Below are 15,929 nucleotides of genomic sequence, written 5' to 3' on the forward strand. Positions count from 1 at the left end.
AAAAATACTATATTGTAATTACTGCATAGCGTCAGGAAGCCCACGAATCTTTCCGAACTGAAAAGAAGTTCCCCGCAACTCCCAAACAGGTGTAGAGTATACTTCTGAAAAGTATTAATGGGGCGGTTTCCTTCAGTCAAAAGTACTACTTTTAGTCATTGAAACGGATAGAATGAGCAAAAAAAAAAAAAAAAAAAAAAAACATAAGCCCAGAAAATACTTTTATTCTCCCAGCAGTTTTTTTTTAATTAATTTTTTAAAATGACCGATTTTTCAAACAAGGCGTGGTCTTTATAACGTCACAAATGATGCTTTTTGGCGCATCTTTCTACTACATTTCCACGTTATGATAATCAAGCAGCGAATTAAAATTACACTCTACGCTTGCTATCAACCATGTAATTGCCAATACAAGTGAGTAAAGATGCGAATTAAATATTTAGCTCTGTGAGTGGCAACACAGAATGGCATGTGATCATTTGTGATGTCATCGCCAAGAAATGTAAACAATGAAAGCTCACCGATTTAAGCAATTTATAAAAAATATTAAACTTAAACAAATTATTTAAAAAATGGTCAGATCCTATGTTTTTAAGCATGCTCTTGCAGAAAAAAAAAAACGTTTGAAATTTTGGAAACGACCCCATTTAATGAGACTGATATTGTCATTTCTTACTAAGTAACGCTTTGACGCGGGTTTTTCTCTGTAGATGTGGTTCACGTTTCTTGTTTTAAAGCGTTGCAAGAAAAGTCGACTTTAAGCAAGATGAAGGAGCAGCCACGAAGAAGCAAGTTCAGCCACTTTTCTCTCTTTTTCTTGAGAACAATTTACGGACTATTTGCAGCGTTTAAATGAAACTACAGTAAACTCTTATTGATCCGCACTATGAAACCGGACTTCGCTTAATTCGGACTGCCATTTAGTTGTACTTGTACACATTGTATAAATAAAAGGCGAGTTGCCGCCAGCCTTGTCTAGTGGTCAGAGAAGTCTGAGTGTAACAGGACGGTCTGGGTTCGAATCCCGGCTTCGGCATGGACGTACTTTCTCTCTCCTGTCCTCGTCCTTTCTTTGTGTGAATGTGTTGTTATGCTGTGAATGGTTGCTTACCCTATAAACGGGTTCTTATGGCATGTGTGTATTGTAGAAGTCGAACTTCACACCAAATTACGGTACAGCTGGAAAAGGGAAGCAGCGCACCCCAAATTGCCAGCCTAGCTGGCACATGACAACAAAAGGCGAGTTAGTGCCATAATGCATTTTTGTAGGACATTTGAGACTTAGCCGTCAATTCTGTAACTCAGAGCCAGAAGGACGTATGATTATTTTACAGGAAAGAGAGAAAACTATTTTTTGAGCAATCACGATTGCTTATTGTTCTCATTTGACTGTTTTTGGCGATCCATTTTATTTTCCCGCCAGCACCCTCTGCCAGCACCATCGTCGCGTCGACCGGCCTCACGATGCTGCTCCTCTTGCAAGCAAAGTCTCCAGGTTGCGTCCATATCCTACACTTAGACGCATACACACACGCACGTACACAAACACATACACACACATACATACATCTACACGTACATACACAAACACATACATACACAACTACCCACACACTCATGCCTGCACACATACACAAACACATATGCCTACACACATACACATACCCTCTCCCCCCCCCCACGTACAAACACACATACATACAACTACCCACACACACAAACACACATGCGAAACACACATACACATACTCCCACACACAAACACATACGTCTACATAAACACGCACACTCGTGATTGCGAAAAACATAATTTGAATTCAAGACGTCAAAATTCAAATCAATTTTTTCATATTTTTTTAAAATTTTTTATTTATTTATTTATTTTTTTTAAGAATGACGTTCACACGACTTGATGCGAAATAGGCTTCTACATTCAATGCATTAATGAACGGAAAATCGTAATTTTTGGACTTACATCAGTCTGGCTCTGAGGTACAGAATTCATTGTTCAAGGAATGATCACTTTAATAAAACAACTAGAGATCAGTAGTCTCTTTCAACCCGTGAGTGCGTCAAGTGTGGTTAGAGAAGATAAGCTTGGACTATCATGTTCGAAGTAGTGTTTTATCTGATGTGTACTGTAAGTAAAATAATGTATGTAGGGAAATGTGGGGCAAAGTGAAATAGTTAAGGTAGCTTACCTGTTTCAAAATGAACAATGTGTTGAAAATTACAGTACATAAAGAAAAAACAATGCATTTTAAATTAAAACTTATAATGATTTTTTTTTTTTTTTTTTCAAATTCAATCAATATTTCTCATCCTTTTTTGCTGCTCAGAACGGTGACATTTCTGAAAATATATCACGAAACTATGTGTTATTTTTTTAATTAAAAAATGTTACTTGGCGTTACTGCTCTTACGTGGACCCTTGATGGCAAGAAGAAACGCGGTCGTCCAAAACTAACCTGGCGTCAGATAGCCATACAAGAAAGAAATGCTTTTGGTTGGCCAAGTGCAGGGGAGGCGGCATTAAATCGGTCGGGATGGAATGCCCCTCTAGCGGCCTCATGCACGTTAAGAGAATCAAGTCAAGATTTGAACTTGTCGTTACTGAACTGTACAAGTTAACGCTTTTATTGGCATTTGAAAGCTGTAATATTTGAATATAAATATAAGTATCTATTATCTAAAAAATCAATAAACCTAAGAGAAAATCACAGAACGTTATAAAAATAATCACAAATTCCAACCACCCAGCTTTTAGAAAAGTTTAATCACACTGAAATGTTGTCCACCTTCAAAAAAAAAAATATAGGAGCTAGATCTTAAATTTATGATTGATGCAAAAAGAAATTCATTTTGGATTTCCTTAGGAAATCTTTTGTTTAAAGAAAATTTATTAACAAACAGAGATAAAAATCTCCAAGGATCGGTTAAGTTTGTTCACGGACCGTTATCGGTTGAGAATCGTTGATCTAAATGATTTCCAATCCAACGAAATGATAGAGGGCTATTTTGGTCAACTGAACTGATTCTTATATGTATCGTTTCTTTATTATTATTATTATTATTTTATTATTTTTATTTTTTTGCGCTACGAGCATGCAATCAAAAACATGAAAAACAAAACAAAATAAATCTTAAGAATTAATATATTTTGTTTTAATTCGTCGTTTTACCCACGTATCAGCTAAACCTGAGCAGCTGCCGATTGCCTACACTGCGAAAACCTGAATTACTGTTATTAAAGTGGATTAGCATATATTTTAAAGATCATGATATATGAGTGTGTGTGTTTGTGTGTCTAAAGATATACATATAATGTACAAGTAATACACTTCAAAAATTTTTCCAAAAAATGAAAGAATTTCACGACGAAAAAACAACCCAGTATGTACTAGTGTCAGCGCCAAGCCACCAGAAACAAAAACAGTACAAAAATATTCAGGAAAATACAAATTATCAAAAAATTGAAACATGATTTAAAAAAAAGAAAAAAAAAACACAAAAAAAAAAAAAACACAATTCATCAAACAGACACAACTTATCAAGAAATTGTAAAATGAAAAAGATATCAAAATATGGAATGGATAAAATACCAAACCCCAAATAATCTCAAAGAAATTACGTGAAGCAAGGACGGATACGTCAAAGTGTGCATATATATAGCAGTGTGTATATATATATCCTTCGGTTTTGTAAAAACAAAAATACCAATAATCCTGCTGATATGAAACTTCATTTCTCATATTTCCTGCTCAACTGGCACTACTGCATACAAAATTTCACCAAACCTATTTATTTGTTTCAAAACCTGGGCAATATCGTTGAAAAATGAGTCTTCGATGCCACTGAGCGCTGCTGACGTCACAGCTCAAAATATCCGCTCATAAACTTTTCACGGAATGTCGATTTTGCAGTAAAGATATCCCCCTATGCCCGCTTCACCTCCCTCTTGAACGAAACTCGCTCGTTCGAAATTAATTTCCGAAATCCTTTGTGACCTTAAGTAAAACTTTTCCGTCACAACTTCATTTTGATGAATCTTCATCATGTTGATAATTTGGGAGGAGTGATTAATGATTATAAAAGTAAATATAGTTGAACATTTGGGTCCTAAACTTTTTTTACTCCAATAAGTGATCCATTTCTGTTATAGTTTATCGAATATCTATTTTATTTCTTTCTTTGATTGATTAAGATAAACTGAAAGCTTTTTATCTGTCAGAAAAAAAAATGTGCTTCGCTAGAGTTCTGTATATTAAATTCATAGGCAAAACAGCTACTCTTCAATTAATAGTTTTCTTAAGATAATTGTAGGACAGCATTTTCATTTTATTTTATTTTGTTTTTTCAATACATTGGTGCTTAGCGGCTAGGCTTGCTTTCGGCCTTGGCAAAAAGAAAAACATAATAATATCGTCGCATCGCAGCTCACTCTGTTTGAAAATTTTCTATTTTAATGCAACTTATTTCGTTTTCTAATGGTTTGACTTCTTAATTTGAAGGATTATAAAATATTATAACAGGTGTTTAAATGTCGTTTAGTTTGTTTGTTGATAAACTAATCTTTTCATGGTTTTAAACGGCGCTTTTTTTTTTTTTTTTTTTGGGCAGACTATATTTTTTATTTTAATCGCTATTTTAATCTTCTTTAATGGCTTTTTCTGTTTAAAAGACTCTTAAATAGGCAAAATATTGTTTAGTATCTTGGTCTTGATGTTGTGTTGAAAAACACAATATCAAGACCATTTTCAAGCCCACCACTCAACTTAGGAATTGTCATCACCCGGTGAAGGACCCACGTGACCCTTTCTCCACATCTGGAGTTTACAAAATTCCGTGCTCCTGTGGATCTGTTTATGTCGGAACTACGAAGCGCAGCATCAAGACACGCCTTTCTGAGCATGTTCGTCATTGCCGTTTAGGAAACTATGATAAGTCAGCCGTAGCCGAACACAGCCAACAAGAAGGAGTTCACAACATCAAATTTAAAGACACAGAAATCTTGGCTACAACATCTCATTACTTTGCCCGTCTTCACCGCGAAGCTATAGAAATTTTCAAACACCCCTTTAATTTCAACAGAAAAGAGGAGAATTTCAATTTACCAAAAACATGGCACCCTGCCCTTAGATCCGCTCGCCACAACAGTCTAAAACATACTGTGGTCCCATCCAATCAGAAACCGGTAGCCACCACGGCTTGTGAATCCCATCCAATCAGGTACCAGGATCACCCAGCGGCTTGAATCTCATCCAATCAGGAACCTTATTCCACCAGCGACTTGAGAACGCCTCCCAATCAGGACCAGCAGTCCAGCAACAGTTTGCTTAAATACCGGAGTCACCGAAGCCAGGAATCAGTCTCACCAAACTCAAACCACAGATGATGGCTGCAGCAAAGCAAGCCGAAACGTCTGGAATTCCTACTCCAATTAGACCACGGCCAATAAGGCCTTAAAATCTCCCCATATTGACGCCGGCCGTAAAAGCCTTAAACAGTATTTAAAATCAGTGTCTATTTTATAATTGGGTGTTTAGTTTAGTTGATTTTTGTACTGGAATTATAAAATTGATTTGATTTATACTTTTCGGTAGGAAATCGTATGTAAGTGTAATTAGTTGTTTTTTGCTTTTTAGTTCCTAGGTGTTTTTTGAAGTCGGTTCTTTTTTTATTTGAAAATAATTTATTTTTTGCTTTTTAGTGTTGTAAATATAAAATAAGTACGTAGGATAGAGTATGTGGTACACTCCTTACGTATATCTCGAGTGAGAAAGTGTCGAACACAGGAATCTGAAAACAGCTAAGATGAGCAAAAGAGAGAAAGAAATAGGGCACAGCGTCTCTGAGACTTTCGAAGACTGTGAAGAAAGGCTTTTTCAAATGCGTAATTATTTTCAAAGAAAATTGTATTCATCATCGGTTTGACCTTATGCTTTCCGAAAAAAATCACGAGTCACTAAAAAACAACAGAAATCGATTTAACTTTGCCCATTGAATTTGAAGAGTTTCCTTGATTTTTCAAGGATTCCATCTTCAGATGCTGACCTGATGACCTGGGAAGCATATACCTTTTCAAACGAGAAAAAAATAATAATTTTCCGAATTGGTCTATGCGTGTTTGAGTTCACGGGGGACATACATAAAAAGATTCCGACAAATTGAGAACGTCTTTTTCGAAATCGATTAAAAAAAGAAAAAACCTTAATGCGCATAACATTTTATACGATTGGCACTAAAAACTGATCTCTGTTCATCTCCAGGATTTATTTATGCGCTAATTTAATTGGAACCATTTAAATATCAACGGTTTTCCTAACTATTTTATATTTCACAATAGTACGTGTCACGTAGCGCATGAAAAAAGTCACATTTCTCTTTACTTGGCCCCGTTATAGATCAACCCTAGCAACAAAGTATCTACTGTGCTGTTGTATATATGAAGATTAAAATATACTACAAGAGCAATGATACTAAATGAATTTCCTGTTTGATTCAGAGGATTCTTCATTCAAATTTTGCGATATGACTACTAATGATTAATACAGGGGAAATATTTAGGAGGTACTCCCCTAAACCAAGATCTCCCCTAAAAAAGGAAAAATACTCCTCAAAACACCCCCTTCGTCCTTATAAGGGCACCCCTGATTAATATTATTGTTTTATGGTACTTTCTTGAACACTGAGTAAAGAAAGTACCTTTGTTTTATGGCACTTTCTTTAACAATGGATTTTATATTGATCGTTTAATATTGAAATTAAATTAAGTTTACTCTTTTTTGCTCATTACTTTTTTTAAAGAACGAAAAGGTGAAGCAAAGGTTTGGGACCTAAGTTAGATCGCTCCTATCCATTAAACAAAAAAAAACCCTTAAAAAAATCGTTTCACTAAGTAAGACGCTATGAATTTACAAACAACAAAGCGGGAGTACGAAATTTCAAGAGTTCCCTCGATTTCTCCAGAATCCCTCATAACCGGACTTGAAGATCATTAGACGACCGGGAGAAATATACCGTTTCAAACAGAAAAAGAATTTTTCTAATCGGTCCAGGCGTCTTCTAGTAACCGGGCGTCTTCTAGGAAAATAGTACAAAGAAAAATTCCAACGAAGTCTGTTAATTAGTATTGCCATTACTGTAAATTAAACTGATGGCATCATGAAGTATTAAATGTAGAATACTTGTCAAACTTCAGAAATTGGACACCAGTTACGATATATTTATTAAGGAACATAAATTTAATCGGCGGGAGAGGGATTTTTGTCTTCAATTCCCCTTGAATAAATATACTACTATATTTCAAAACTGAAATAGTGAAGCACCATTTATACGTTTTTGAAGGGACTACTATATGAAAAAAGCGTACAAACGAAGAAACGTATAATAGGTATAGGTTAATGTGTATTAGATTTTGCAGGGACCAAAGTTAAAAACGTATAATTGATAAAAACGTATAAAAGAGAAACATATAAACGGTGCTTCACTATTTTAAAAAAATGACTAAATGAACTTATTTATTAGAATTTTCTTTTATTTTAAATTAATTAATTCAACTATTTTCGTAGCAAAATATATTTAATTTACTGATTTGCTACATGAATAATAAATACATTAGTAAGACTATAAGTAAATTTAACCAAAGGCGCCGTGAAAGTCAAACATCCCAAGAGTGAGAATTAAATATTGTTCAAGCCAAGATTCCTCCGTCGAAAATATGCACCGTTCACGCCAAAACCACGTGACCTGTGACGTATCTCACAGCTGACGAAAGCTGGTCTATGTAGCCACAACGTATGAAATTTAAAGTTTCTTAGTTTTCTCCCGCGACCCTCATCAGATCCAGACAAAATTAACATGGGACCACCTGGAAAGTATACCCTTCCAAACAAAAAAAAAATATTTTTTTTAAATCGGTCCAGTATTCTTGGAGTAATACGAATACATACATAAAAAGCCGCAAGATGAAATTATAACCTCCTTTTTTAAAGTCGGTTAATGAAAGAGAATCAAATGCATGACCACCATTATTACCAGAAGAAAACTAGCAGTGGCGGGACTGGCCGAGAGAGATCATGCTTTTACTGAACTAGTATGTTGTGGCCATCACGAAACTTTCTTCTATATCTTTCTTGTGAATTCTGATCAATCCCTATGCTTGAAAAGAATGCAATATTCCCAGCAACAAAAAAAAAAAAAAAAAAAAACTTGACGACCGTCCGAATTCCTGAATTTCCGCAAAAGCAAAGCAAAGAACGACTTGAAAGTTATTTTAAAAGCCTTGCTTGAATTAATTAGATGTTTTATTTGTTAACAAACATAAAATGGCAACAGTTATTAATTTTAAATCATTCCGATAACATTTCCGATTATCTCCCGAAAATTAAAATCACGTGAAATAAGCAGACGACAGTATTGCAATTTATCTTTCTTATTGTTGCATTTATAAAGCTATTTTTATTAACACAAAAAAAAAAAAAAAAAAAAAAAAAAAATCAGAACCCCATGGAGCGATTGGCGCCAAAATTGAAACAACGCCTATTTACAAATAGATTCACATTTATTCCAAATTTCATCCAGAACGTAGCATTACTTCTTGAGAAATGGCACTCACAATGAAAAAAAAGAACATTCGATTGCGCCACCCCCTTTTCAGCTTTTGACACCAAAATAAAATCAGCTCTTATACCCACTAAGGTCTACTAGCCGATAAATTTTTCTTTCATTCCGTTCATTATTTCTTGAGATACAGCAGTCACAATTGATGACAAAAAACGTTCTATAGCTCAACCCCCGTTTGAGTTATTGACACCAAAATTGAATCAGCACCTGTTCCTGTTAATGGCAAAATATGGACCAAATTTTGTTTGATTCCGCCAGTTACTATCCTGAGGAATAGCAAGCACTCGTAACTCAAAAAACGTCCCATTGCTCCACCCCCCCCCCTTGGAGGAATTCGCGCCAAAAACCAATGGGCACAAGATCACATAGGGCCACATATGTGTACCAAATTTCGTTCGATTTCGTGCGGTAGTTTTTGCTGTAGAGCGGCCACAAAAAACTGGTCACACACAGACGTGACACACACACATACACACACACACACACATACACACACACAGACAGACAGACATTTTCCAAAAATAGTCGAAATGGACTCAGCACACCTCAAAACGTTCGAATCCGTCAAAATTCGAAATTCGAAAATTTGCACGAATCCAATACTTTCTTCTATATATTAGATATAGAAGAAAGTAAAAACATAAGCTTATAATGTTGCAGGTACATTGAAACAACAAATCGAATTCAGTTAAAAAAAATTTTACCAATTCAACATTATTAAAATTTAACATTATAAGTTTATGTTATTCATGTCGTTTTTTTTTTTTTTTTTTTTTTTTTTTTTTTTTTTGAGCAATCACGATTGCTTATTGCTTTCATTTGACTGTTTTTGATGTCCTATCGTTTTATTTTCCCAATGCCACCCTCCGCACCATCACCGTGGACCGGCTGGCTCCTCACGATGCTGCTCCTACAGCGAAAGCCGTCTCCAGGTTGCATCCATGTCCTACACACACGCGCATACATACACAACTACACACGCACACGCGCACATACACACACACACAAACACATACACACATACACCTATACACACATACACCTACACGCACAAGCACATACACACACAAGCACATACACACACAAGCACATACACACACAAGCACACAATTACCCACACATTCATGCCTGCACACAGACACAAGCACATATGTCTACACACACATACACATCCCCCCCCACACACATACACATACCCCCCCCTCACACACATTCATACACACAACTACCCACACACTTATGCCAGCACACAGACACAAATACACATACACATAACCCGTACACACAAACACCCCCCCACACGCACACACAAACACACATGCCTACATACACACACTCGTGATTGCGAAAAACATAATTTGAATTCAAGATGTCAAAATTCAAATTATTTATTTATTTATTTATTTATTTATTTATTTATTTTTTTTGAGCAGTCACGATTGCTTATTGCTTTCATTTGACTGTTTTTGGCATCCTATCATTTTATTTTCCCACCGCCACCCGCCGCACCATCACCGTCGACCGGCTCCTCACGATGCTGCTCCTATAGCGAAAGCCGTCTCCAGGTTGCATCCATGTCCTACACACACGCGCATACATACACAACTACACACACACATACACACACAAACACATACACACACATACACCTACGTACACCTACACACCCATACACAAACACATACACGCACGCATACATACAGACAGCTACACATACACACAACTACCCACACATTCATGCCTGCACACAGACACAAACACATATGCCTACACACGCATACACATACCCCCCCCCCCACACATTCATACATACAACTACCCACACACTTATGCCAGCAAACAGACACAAACACACATGCCTATACACACATACACATACCCACTACGCTCAAACACACACAACCTCCACGCACAAAGACACACTCCTACATACACACACTCGTGATTGCGAAAAACATTATTTGAATTCAATATGTCAAAATTCAAATTAATTTTTCTTTTTTTTTTCTGTTTTTTTCGTTTTTCAGTTCACCCTGGCCGCAAAACATCCCATACCAAGCATAATTTCACAAACCTAGGGTCAAAGATACATAGTTACAGACATTCATTGAACTCCGTGTTTCACAAATGCTGTAAACTTCGCAAAAGTCATCGCTGTATCAATAAATGCCAATCACAAATTAAAAAGAAATTATTTTTACAGGTGAATTGCTACGTTAAAAAGTAAGTGGTAGCAACATGGCTTAATTGCGCAGAAACGGCTCTCAAGGACAAAATCGATATCCTTCGCTCTTTCTACTTTCTTCCAGCTAAAAGGTGCTTCGACTTCCCTTGTAAGTGTTAACGTAAAACAAGGTGGAGTTTAGATTGCTTTGTTGTCCTACATCTTCTAAGGCATAAGTTAATTAAGAGCTAGGAGAAGAAAAACTTTGCAGTCTTGTCTGATCTAATTAATCACTGCTTCGCGATAACACTGCCGCTCTGTAAACAGTGTAATATTGAATGCACCTTATAATGTCAAAGGTTTTCAAAGAAAATGGCACTCTTCTTGGTTCATTAGTATTTAGTATTCAACGCAAGTACGAAACGTTGCACTTGTTTCAACTCAAAAATGTTTATTTTTGAGATTTTTTTCTCGAAGTATGGTTCTAGTAAATGCAAAAATAATATTCACAGTAAACTAAGGTTAAAATATTCAAAAGAGTTCCCCAAGACAGTTTTAATGTACCGCAACATTTAAAGCGCATTTGTTAAAGATTTTAGCTATTTTGGTTTTGATTTAGATTCGTGAAGAAAGTCTGCCATCAGAATGAAGTTCTCTTTTATCTTTTAATCTGGCTTTCATCTCTAATGTTGAGCGTTTTAGATTTTGGAACTGTTTTGTAATTTGTGATTTGGACTTTTGAATAAATTCTACTAAAAGAATTAAGGTCTTCAATATCTTCCTATTTATTAATTAATTTTCTATGTTCTTTTCCTTGAAATTTTCAGGTTCTTACTATCATTACTTTTTTTTTAATATTAGGGGAAGTACACCAAAGTCGTACCCCAAGTTTATTTTCTTGTTACATCTTCGCCAATATTAAAAATAAAACAGCTTATCCAGGCACGAAACACGCTTCATTTAGTTGCTTAAGAATCCCATAGCCGTAAGTTTCATCTGATAAGAATTGTAAATAGTATTTTGAATCCAGTAAAACGTGAGAAAATGATGTTTTTAAAAAAGTGCTCCCAATTAAAAGTCTTCCATTTTTTGAAAAATATTTCGACCGCAATGTAAAAGAAAAAATTATAAAATTTCGGCATATATTTGTAAATTTATGTTTATATATTAAAGAACTAGGAAATAAAAATATGTAGAGGATTTTTATGCTCATTTGGTTGTGGCTGGTCAAGGATTGTCCGTCAGTTACTTCCCCAGTCTTTACTGATTTTGAAATTTTCCTACATAGAAAATACTACTCTCTACTAAGATGATACAATGATACATGCTCAATTTTATTACATAGTTACAAGGGCTTTTTTAGAAATATGAGGCCGATGAATACGAAATATATGTGATGAAAAACTGATCAGAAACATTAATCACAATTAAGTTTTAATAACATTTGCAGATTGCTAAAAACTGTTTGCACTTTACTTTTCAGAAAAACATTAAAGAAAATAAATTAATTTTCTTTGCTTTCTTTATCATTTTCATTTCTTGTTCCTAAGAACAATTTTCTAATTTTAATGTTTTTTTTCCTATAATGTTGCCATTTATCTCTTACTTTCCGGTTGTTGTTTTCTTCTCCTTCTGACCTCCCCCCCCCCCCACCCGGAAACAACTTTCTAATTTGAATGCAAAAACAACTTTCTTATTAGAATATTTAAAACGAAATTGCTACCATTTATTATTTTACATATAATATTATGTGCTTTATATATTTATGCAATTTAAAAGAATACTTCTGCAAATCTAAAATTTGAATCAGCTAATTCTTTTGAATTTTATTGAGTTCGATTACCAATAGCTTTTTCAAAAACTGACGTGATCAGCTTTAAGCATTCTTTCAAAGATTTTGTTCTGCAAAAAGTTTAAAGGACTTAAAATTTTCTTCATCCAACAGTGGAACTTGCAAATTTTGACATTGTTCTTGTCTTCACCGAAATTTGAAAATCTTAAAGTTGTTTTGTCTCAACTGTGGAATTCAAAAAGTTTTATATTGTTTATGTTTCTGTTAGTTATTGCCATATTCTCCTCATAGCTACATCTTGTTTTTTCTACCATCTTTACTACAAAGTTCTGCTTCACGGGAGTGTTTTATTCAGTGTCAATATGCCATCTGAACACTTATTCAATATCAAGCAAATAAATCTAGACTTCCAAAACTTACAGTTAAAGTTAAAACCTTCAATGGCATGTCAACTTGATGACGTCCGATTTACATCACCAGTGGTAGAAAATATCCTGGCGATTTGCCTTCTCCCTCGTCTATTTTTCACTCACCTAGTTGGAAAACAATTGGTCCTGAAAGCTTAACATGCGTTTGATCATGCTGTAGCCTGCATTAAAAAAAAAAAAAAACAAGTGTAACCACTAATCTACCATTCCAATTATGATAACGCCTTGTCGAACATCTTGAGTGTTCGCCACCCCATGGTTCTAAAGCAGTGGTTCCCAATCCCCTCCCTCCCTCAGAGGTTGACTGACACCTACCGCCCCCTCTCCCTTCTTTCTTTAAAAAAAAACATAACTAGGCGCAAGTGAACATCGATATTAATGAAAATAAAATGATTTATTTTAATTTGAAGTTAAGTGTATATAAACAACAATTTATGCACTTACTCTTAAACAATAAATAATAAATAAAGAACTGTGCCTGAATTAATTTTTTTTTCCCTTTCTTTTCCAAAATGAACTGATTACTTATTTGAAGGGAAATACTTAACCAAGGTCATTGACGTATTTTTCAAAAACAGAAGCACACTTTTTATGAAAATATTTTTTTCGTTGGAATTTGGGGGAATTGAAAGCACTGCCTCTTTAAAAAAAGAAAAAAAAAAAGAAAATTTGAAAATTCATGAACTTGGAGGGTGAATGATGAAATAATTCCTTAAGGGTCAACCGAGGTGGGAGACGGAAACTCCTGAACTTCGTTTCTTTTCCAATTTGTGATTCTTCGTCTGAACTCTTAATAATAATGCTAACACTCCGTTTCGTATAGGGGAGGGTGGCCCAAAGCGGGTAGGTTTTCGAAGAATGCTCGAAAACTGCAGTTTTTGGATTTTAATCGCAACAATTTCGGTTTTATTTCCTAGCAGGGTTCTCTTGAGCTTTAAAATAAAAAGTGATTTGTGTATTATTTCAAACCCAATAATTGTTTATTATGAAACGTAACAAACATGTGAAAAACCCGCTTTGTCCTATCAGGTAGCCCAAAGCGGGTAAGCTTAACTAATTCTGGTTTGGTACATTTGCCAATCAAATATGAAGTTCTAAATGATTAAAATAGTTGACTAGCTACCTTCCATTATATAAAAATATATAAAATAGTTGTACTTATCCACATTTATTTATAAAACATAAAGAAATAACTGAGTTAATTAATAGACTAATTAACTGCCATCCTAAAAAATAACTTTTTAAAGTTACACTTATCCTATTAAAAGAGAAAGTCTAAGTCACCACACGAGTCAAGAAATTTTAAATAAATATATGATTAAATCCTATATCCGCTTTGCCCGACTCGCTTTGCCGAAAGGCAGGTTTTTTATTTCAATAATTTTAACCTTAAATCAATAATTAAAAAAAACGGAATGACCAACGTAGTTTATAGGTGGATAGTGTCAGAATAAGTTAATATTATTGACAATAAAAAAATAAGCTGGTCTTCGACTTTTGTGGTAAGTTACCGTCCTAAAGCTATAGCTAAGTCAGAAATACTTAAAATATACCGCCAAATCAGTTATTCCATCCGAGGACTGCAGTTTCGTGCTTTTTAGCACTCATCAGCCCGGAATAGGAATCACATAAGCTGGAGGCGAAAAATCTCTTAAGGGAGCCAAGAGAGCCAAACAAACTGGTAGCTAATGCAGAATTAGCAAACCAGATGAGCGACTGCAGCAATGGTGCGGTTCAACTCAAAGATTGATGGCAAAGCTAAGGTATTTTGTAGTAGGGGAAGGGTGGGCAAAGTGGCCACTGCGGGCATAGTGGCCACGGCCGATTTCTCTGCCACCCAGTGGCGCTACGCAGCGGCCAACGCCTCAACTACTGCGTGAGACCTTCATTAGTGTTCCATAGCGTTGTGAAGGTGATCAGTTTACGTGTTCCGATTTTAATGTCAAATTTGTTGTTTTTCAAGTTGTTGATGTAAGGTAAGTGGTCTACTTTACTTTGTATATCTATAACTACGACCCTAGTAAGTAATGCTGACAATAACCATTGAAAAGAGTATAATTTAGGCTATCAATTCATGTGTAGGAGTAAGAGCTGGGTGTAACAGGTGTCCGTGTAAAGTCGCATTTTCGTAATGGTGTCAGAAAGGGCAAAGTGGCCACAGCAGTGGCCACTTTACCCTCTACCGTGGCTACTTTGCCCGACACCAACAATTTTAGTTTTTAATATAAAATATATTTATTTTACCTGTCCCCGAACCCAGGTTAGGTATCCTATAGCAAGTATTTAGTTTTATTTTAAATATATTTATTAATATATAGAAAAAAGTAAAATTAAATGTCTTGTATGCAACTACAACTCATTTCCATTTTTTTTTCAGTTGGAGTCATGGTCTCTAAATATAAACGGAAAAGCGAGCAACAGTCTTGGGATCCTCAGGCGATGCAGCGGGCTATCGACGCCGTGAAAGATGGTATGCCAATGCAGACAGCTGCCAAAAGCTTCAATGTTCCAAGGAACACGTTGAAACGCCGGGTTTTAAATAGGAACCAGCATGCTAAGGCAACAAACAAAGTTCTTGGCCACTACCGTCCTGTTTTCACTGCAGAACAAGAAGAGCAGCTTGTAAAACATCTTCTAGAAATGGAGATACGCTTTTTCGGAATCACTGTACCTGATTTGCGGAGTCTTGCGTACAAACTTACAGAGCAAAATAAAATCCCACATAACTTCAACAATGAAAAAAAAAATGGCTGGGAAAGATTGGGTTAGGGGCTTTAGACAGCGCCACCCTGAAATGGTGTTGAGAGTACCAGAGGCAACTTCGGCGGCAAGAGCTCAAGCGTTTAACAAAGTAAATGTTTCGAAGTTCTTCGACATTTTAGAGGATGTCCAGAAAAACCATTTATATCCTCCTCACAGG

At 35.5% G+C, this 15,929-nt stretch overlaps 1 protein-coding gene across 1 annotated transcript in view; it reads right to left on the reverse strand.

Annotated features, from left to right (window-relative positions):
• Positions 1-15,929, reverse strand: part of LOC129221654 (b(0,+)-type amino acid transporter 1-like) — a 151,733-nt gene that overhangs the window by 127,947 nt on the left and 7,857 nt on the right. The window lies entirely within an intron of this gene.

The sequence above is a fragment of the Uloborus diversus genome, chromosome 4, assembly GCF_026930045.1.
Source record: "Uloborus diversus isolate 005 chromosome 4, Udiv.v.3.1, whole genome shotgun sequence".
Lineage (NCBI taxonomy): Eukaryota > Metazoa > Arthropoda > Arachnida > Araneae > Uloboridae > Uloborus > Uloborus diversus.